Below are 7863 nucleotides of genomic sequence, written 5' to 3'. Positions count from 1 at the left end.
ACGCGCTAGCAGAGCGTAGAATAACACAGCCCTACGTGTACTTAGGGACAACTTTCTCAGGCAATAAAGAGGGAGCTAAGAGGGTGGAGCTACTGCACATGTATCCTCCACGAAGTTGTCCGGCTACGCTCGCTTTTCCGAACGTGGCCGTGTTCGAATTATACCGCAGCATAGAACTTGCCACGTCTGTTTACACTGTCATTTGTGACCGAAATTCAACACAAGCTTCTTCGGCGGGCGGTCGGTATAGCTGGAAAGCGACGCGCGCTCACCTAAAGGTGAAGCCGTCATTTTGACTGGGTGCGCCTAAAACGTTCTGTGTTTTAAAACGTGAAAAACGCGAAGTTACACTTCATAAGGCAAAGCAAATATTAATTTCTCCTTAGATCGTTCAGCGTCTTTTTATAAACAGTATTCTCTTGAAAATAAGGTAATGTTGCTTTTTATTATTTTCTCGCGGAAGACGTAAACACATCTGTGGGATTATATTCTTCAGTAGGGGCACACACCCACTTTGGTTCCGTAGTCTTCCCTTCATTGCTAGTGAAAGTTGTCCCCTAGTATGGTGTGGTATATAGAAGGGGGGGGGGAGGGAAGGTTAGGTGGGGAAGAGGGAAGAACTGATATAAGAATAGAATGAAATAGAAATAAAAATAGAGAAGAAATAGAAGGCGAGAAAATGACTACGGATAATTAGAGGTAGATGAGGAATGAAACATGAATAAAGAAATAGAAGCAGAGATAAAGAAAAGAAAGACATGAAAAAAAGGTCTAAAGACGCAAAAAAATACAGAGAATTTTTTTCGCTCTCTGTGAACACTAACTTGCGAATGTACATCCTGGACATCATTTTATGCTCATACTCAAATGTTGAATGAGCCGTCAATAAACACTCAAGTATTGTTTCTTACAATGCATTCCTATATGCAAGAAATTAAAATATGTTCGTGCATGTGCGGAGATATATATTTGAATATCTGAAGCGCAGTACACTGACTACCCGTTTGAAGACCAATTTAGAATGTGCCACATACCTTGAACTCGTAACAGACAAGCATTAAAGTTGAAGTTAGATTTGGCTGTAGTATAGACTTATCTATTTATTTCACAATACTGCACAGCATGACAAACCCAAGCAGGAGTGAAAGACCAAACAAAACAAAATAAATTTAAAACCAAGTAAAGTAACACAGGAATCACGATGACAAATTTGTAACTTGACAAGTCATCAAACACGAATTCACGACTAAGCATAAAGTGCGTACGTAATAGATACAAGAGCAAAAAAAAAGTCACTAGAACGAACTCTTTTCCATTGTAGCTTAAAAATTCACCTCCTCAAAAACGTATTTATGAATGGCATTCCAGTAGAAAATTGTTTGTGCAAAAAAAAGCTAAGTTGAATGCAAGAGCTTTAGCTGATATTTGTTTCAGAGCTTGACCATTATTGTGTGAAGTTTTTCTGGTGTCTAAGGACTTTACATATGAAAGTATAGGCATGTCCAATTTAGATTTGACTATGGTACGCAAGAAAACTAAATGGGCATATTGGCGAGGAATTTCATCTTCTTGTATAAGTTTTGTTCCGGAATCCTTTTTTTTTTGCCAGAAATCATTAAATGCCATTTTTTTGCAATATGTCAGGTTTTTGTATATCCGGTTTAGTTTTCAGGTTTTAAATCACAGTAATTTGAACCTTACGTATTGATTGTATGCACGTAGCTTTAGCTGAGACGGAACTTTGTTTAGTGTTCTTTTTAAGAAACACAACCACTTAAACGCTGACGCACGTATTTCCGAAACATGACCTGACCAGTATGGTCGGTGGTCTCTAAAAAATTTGCCAAGAGCATTTATTGATATTTCTTCTATCTACATATATACTGTGGTCGGCGATGTCAAATTTGTATAACATATGTACCTTCATGTGAGCTAAGCTGCTTGCAATATTGCGCTAGACCGATACTACATTTTAGTACCAAGAAAGTAACAAGTAACGGTAATGTAACGACTCGTTCCGATTTTTGAAATGTAACTGTAACGCGTTGCTTTTGCAATACAGGAACTTGTAACGGGAACTCGTTCCAAATTGGGGAAAGAAGGAGGAACGAACTTACGTTACTGTTTTTTAGAGGAACGTGTACGGCACTGCTTTAAATACCTCGTCTTGACCGCGTACCGGGACACCGCCGAATGCAAGGCACTGATGAACTTGTGGACCTAGACTCCTATGAGCACATCGTTTTATACAAGTCTCTGTGGCACAGAAAAAAATTTAAAGACCGCTTTTTGCTTAAATATTTAGGTGCACCGTTTTCTGTATTATTATGAGACCAGACATAAAGAGACCGTGAATAAGAAAAGGCGTTTTATTGCTGCTGAATTTGCCACCACTACTTTCAGTCAGTCATAGCAGGACCCAAATATTTATATATTATCAGTGTATATTTGAATTTAGCATGGCGTAAATGAAGCCGATAGGGTTCTTTCTGTAAATGTGTCAGAGAATCTTGAGTATAAACGAAAGCGCTATATTTGCTCGCAGGCTTCATAATTACTTTTTTGGTTGCGGCAAACAGCTTGTCTCCCCACATAACTTACGGCAGTATCTAAATGATTTAAAATACGTTTTTAATTAATAAAGCCATGCGGTCGGGTCAATTGGAGCTTTGTAGCCTTTCTATAGGGAAGCGCTCATTGCCGTTTCGAAGTTTCTCAAAAGTGAACGCTGTTCTTTCCAAAAAGTAGACGAGATTTTCAAAAAGTTGGCGCTGATAAAAAGCAGTAAAATCTAGGTGATTTCACCAGCGGAACTCAAACTGAAACTGAATTGCTCGAAAGCTCTACTGCCATACTTTTCCCAGGGGCGTCCAGACTGCGCGAGCGACATTCTATTCAACCATTCATCAACTTGGCTTCTTGGGTGGGCGGTATGTTCTTTCTATTATAGCAAGCACATCTGCTCTACGGTTTAAATTTTGCCACCACGAATATCATGGAATTTGATTACTCCGCAATAATTACCAGAAGGCATTTTTCCAGTATCACAGATGGCCAATGAGCTTCTTACAAATAGCCAATGGGCTCTTTGCTGGGAGGACTTCAGTTCGCCCATTCGATCTAACTGCCTCTTTGCAATAACTAAGAAGTTGATTAATTTACTTCGTCATTTACTGTGCTTGTTGACTCGTAATTATTGTGAGATCTCTGCCGCTGCAGGAGTAGTAATTGTGAAGGCAACGACCAAATGTTCTATTTCCGCTATTTTTTACGATTTTCGGACACATTTTCTTAGACAACCTGTACAGTACTGCAGGCGTTCAGGGAAGGCGTCGAATCTGTTCACTTGTCTGGGCGGGCCTTGGAGTTGCTATTTCAAGCTGCGTAGCTTCAGCCACTTCGCTGCCGAAAAAGTGCTCGTAAATATTTTCGATAGGAGCATCACACAGAAGAAAAAGCAGGTATGCAAAGTAGTAACTGATGCCGATGATTCCCAGTGTATTCGTGAGCTGAAAAAACAAACAAAAGAATATGTATCAAAACGCCCAGCCATCTATCGTCAAATGAAGTAGGGCGACACGAGCACAAAGCGAACGCATTTTTTTTTTGGGGGGGGGGGGATCACCAAGAGTCACGTTGAAAGCAACTCGTGTTGGGGACATGAAGGCAGAAATATTGTCGTGAATAGCCGTCTTATCTTCTGATTCGCTTTCGGACTGAATAGAGTCTGTCTTCTCAATCTGCTTCTGATTTACCAGCAAATCTATTGTGTACACGGCACAACGATCTAGTGACGATGAGAAAATAGACGCAAACTCTTTCAATGGTCTGCTTTATCGTTTTCGCCATACAGCTGTATACAGCACACAGGGAATGACACATGTCATCAAAACAATCAGCATGAAAAGCGTATATATGTGGGACTACTCGGGTACACTGCTGTGACACTGGCCACTTAAGCTGATCTTGGCTCTAATGCAGGCGAACGCTACGATCAAATATTACGATAATATAATACAAACTTAAGACAGCAGAAACAATTGCCAGTTCTCGAAAATAGAAAGGACGTAGTGAACTTCACAACAGCGCTTACTACGATTGATTAATATTTAGGCTTTAGTGTCCTAAAACCACCACATGATCATGAGAAACGCCGTATTGTAGGGCTCCGGAAATTTCCACCACCTAGGGTTCTAACGTGCACCGAAATCTGAGCACGCGAGCCTACAGCATTTTCGCCTCCATCGAAACTGCAGCCGCCGCAGCCGGGGTTCAATCCCGTCACTTGCGGGTCGGCAACTGAGTACCTTAGCCACTAGACCACCACGGCGGGGCGATCGCATACCCTTACAACTACTCATGACAGGGAGCATTGTCGTTTCGTTCTCACTTTAGAACGAAATGCGAGCGATGTGAAAAAAAATCCAGAACTAAAAAGTTTTCCTTTTTATTCTTTATACATGTCATACGAACACTATCACAATTTTTTATGTGAATAATAGCATATGTATTATACAGAATAACAATTGTCATTTATCCACTAAAGCAGAATCAGTTCAAGGAAAGAGAAAAATTCATAAAATGATGGAGGCTCGAAGTGACAAAAACATGTCAAGCGAAGAGCGTAGCCAGAGCGAGTGTTTTCGCAAGTAGACTCACCTTCGATGCGATTACGAAGACAAGATTTTTTTTCCATACGTTGGTTTCAGATTTTCATCACTTTCATCAGGTAATGACAGTAACGCTAGTGAACAGTCGTTAGTGAATTTCCTGGACTAAGACATTGGTGATATTGTGATAGCCCAGAGAACAGTTAAGAAAACAAGTTCTAGCGCATATACTTATTATAAGTACCCAACCTCGAGAATCACTTCCATATATTGTCTTGCCTGCGTTAAATCAACTGACTGCTCTCTAGATCGCTTCAGCGGTCCCCTAAGTATAGTCGCATGCTCAGCAAGACGGAATTCCATCAAACTCGAACTAATATGCACCAAACAGTCTCAAAGGGGCCCTGCAAAACTTTTCAAGTAGCCATGAAAGGGATTCAGTAACAGAGCTGATTTCCTCACGAATTCATCACTGCAAAATTTTCGAAATTCGTCCAGTACGAGTGGAGTTAGTGTTTGATTTGTCGCAGGCTTCTATCACATTTTCTTTTTTCTCGTCGTGATGGAAGCACTAGAAACTAATCAAAAAGACATGTCACTAACAAAAAAGTATGCCAGGCGCACTCGTGACCTTGAGCACTTTCTGTTTTTTTTTTTCTGGGCGACGGACAAGTCGCGGCCTTCCGCCGATACCCGTGTAACAACCGAGCCTACCAGGTTCACCTCAGCCAATGGCTAATAGAAAGGCTGTGGCGAGAGATTCTTGAGCTTCTTCCGTCATTTTTCGAGATAAGAGAAAGCAATTTTTATTAGACTTTAAGAATTTATTGTGAATTCCAGGCAGCGTGCTGCGCTATAATATTGCGCTCACGAGTTCTCAAAAGCCACTATTACTGATAGGCAGCCTTTTCTGGCCATGGTAAATAAGTGTGGCAGGAAATCTTTAAGGCTAATTAAAAAAAAGAAAAGCACGTGAGGCAAAATGAAAACAAAGCAAAATGTAAAATGTAAAAATAGAAATTCAGTTCCTTGTTACAACCCTCCCAATATCATTGGCCGCAAGTTATTGCGATTCATTTTACTGAGGTTATTTTATTTCAAGTCAAATGAAGCAGATGTAGCTTTTTTTATTTGTTAGTATTCACTGATGTAGTATGACTGCTTCATAGATGTGAAGTTCATTTCGAAGCTTTAAGGGGCCCTGCAACATTTTTTCAGCATGTTCAGAAAACGCTGCCAATCGGTAGTCGATGTCCCTGAGAACACATGAGCCAGACATTATAGCGTGGCACGTGGCCTGTAATATATAATTCATTTATATATAATACACATAAAATTCATGGGTTTATGGCATCGACAAACGATGCCATAAACCTAAAATACCATGACATAAACCGAAAGTACACGGCCATTTGATGATTCGAGCATCATGAACTGCATAGTTACCACGGACTCCTTTTGATGCCCGCACACGCTAAAGCCCCTGAACGAAATAAATCTAATGGCGTCTATTGTTATTTTCACCTGTCCTCCTCTCCGGCGCTTTTCCTCAACGATCGGTGCACATATTGGCAAACGCCGACACGTGTCGCTCACGCACGTTTTCTTTTGCTTGTTTTTTTTTTGTTTCTGTAGGGCTCTATAGCACTGCATAACGGGGTGACGAGCACGCGTGTGCTGCGTGTTTCGGGCCTCGTTTTCGCACTTTTGCGGTGTGGTTTCAGTTCGTTTGTGTTTTCGGCTCCCTTTCATGCTCTTTCGGCTGCAGCATACGTTAAACTGACGGCAAGCACCTTTTCAGATTACATCTGAGAAGTGAGACGCGCCACGGAGGAATATCTGTGTTCACAGAATCTGCTAAGATGACTTCAGATCACGTCAGTTCTGTGAGGCACGCCAGTATATCTTCGTACTGCGCTAGCATTGTTAGGTTTCGTCCTTCTAAGAGCGACAAATTCGTTTTCTGTTTATTTGTAGCGTTCGTCCGCGGCGATTCCTTCAAGTAGTTTCCAAACGTGTCTTCTTTCTGTCAACCACGGTGTAAGATACATGGGTTTAGTTAAGGACACTTCTCAGGTTGCGTGCAAGGCGCGTTCCATGGCAACGCTGGCGTGCACCGCATGTCCCATTTTTTCGTGAGTGGAAAACGTGGCGTGCGTTTTCAACTTGAGGTGCTGATGCGCAACTGCTGCTTTCTTTGGCTAACAAATTCAGATTTTCTTCACTGCACCAGATTCTTCGCGAAAGCATTTTTCTCTTCGCGCCATATCACCAATAGATACGCGCAGCCGTCAGCATTCCGAATAAGACCACCACCGGCACACGGTAGTTTCTCGCCGCCAATAATAAAGACACTCAAGTGCAACATTGCGATGTCCTCTCACCCCGCGTTGAAGCTTGCTGTAGGGACTCGGGCTGCCAATGTCATAGCGGTGAGGGGCATGCATGGCCGTGTAAACGGGGCGTGGGACCACGCGGTGGTCCAGGGGCCTGAGTGGGTCCAAACACACTTGTCAATAAACTTTTTCTTTCTGTCCTTTGTCGATGTTCTCTCGTTGTGTTTCGAATGTCCATAGCAACACCACATGAAAAATATCTCGGCGAAATACCAGCTGACAAGACTGAGTGATTTACGGCCACAGTGATTGATGCGGAGAGCGTCAGCGAGCATACAGTTTCTCAAAAAATACCTAGAGGAAAGTGTGGCGCCACTGTCTACGCGAATTTCTTAAGGGGCGCTGCAAATTGCGGTATATGTGTCTGCAAGGCTTGTTTTAGCTGGTGTTGAGCGAAGCGTTGGCTCAAAAGCGAATACCGCTGCGTAAATAAAGCTTCTCTCTAACAAAACGTTTAAATAGCGGATCTCATTCACGTGTATTATATTCCACAATAAAAATTAACTTACCTTGACTGCACAACTACACGGCGAAAAAAAAATCACACGACATAAAAGTGATGGAGGGAACGCTTGCTTTCTCGCCTGCCTGCCAAGTTTAGCGGCCATTGGTTACTTCTTACGCTTTGTCAAATTGTACATCGATGCAGACGGTTCGAGTGTTAAATAAAAATTAACCGCAGCTTTGCCGCAAAGGCTAAGCAATGAACGCAATAGCAACAGATTTGAAGGTCACGCGCAGAATGACAAGCAGATTGAAACGTGCCCTCGTTTCTCACACACAAATGACGTACGAAACGTGCTCACAGGTACAGATGAACGTGAATAAGCATCTCAATTGTTACTTCGCTGTGTCTG

Source organism: Rhipicephalus microplus, unplaced genomic scaffold (assembly GCF_043290135.1).
Source record: "Rhipicephalus microplus isolate Deutch F79 unplaced genomic scaffold, USDA_Rmic scaffold_327, whole genome shotgun sequence".
NCBI classification, from domain to species: Eukaryota; Metazoa; Arthropoda; class Arachnida; order Ixodida; family Ixodidae; genus Rhipicephalus; species Rhipicephalus microplus.
This window is presented reverse-complemented; position numbering follows the sequence as displayed.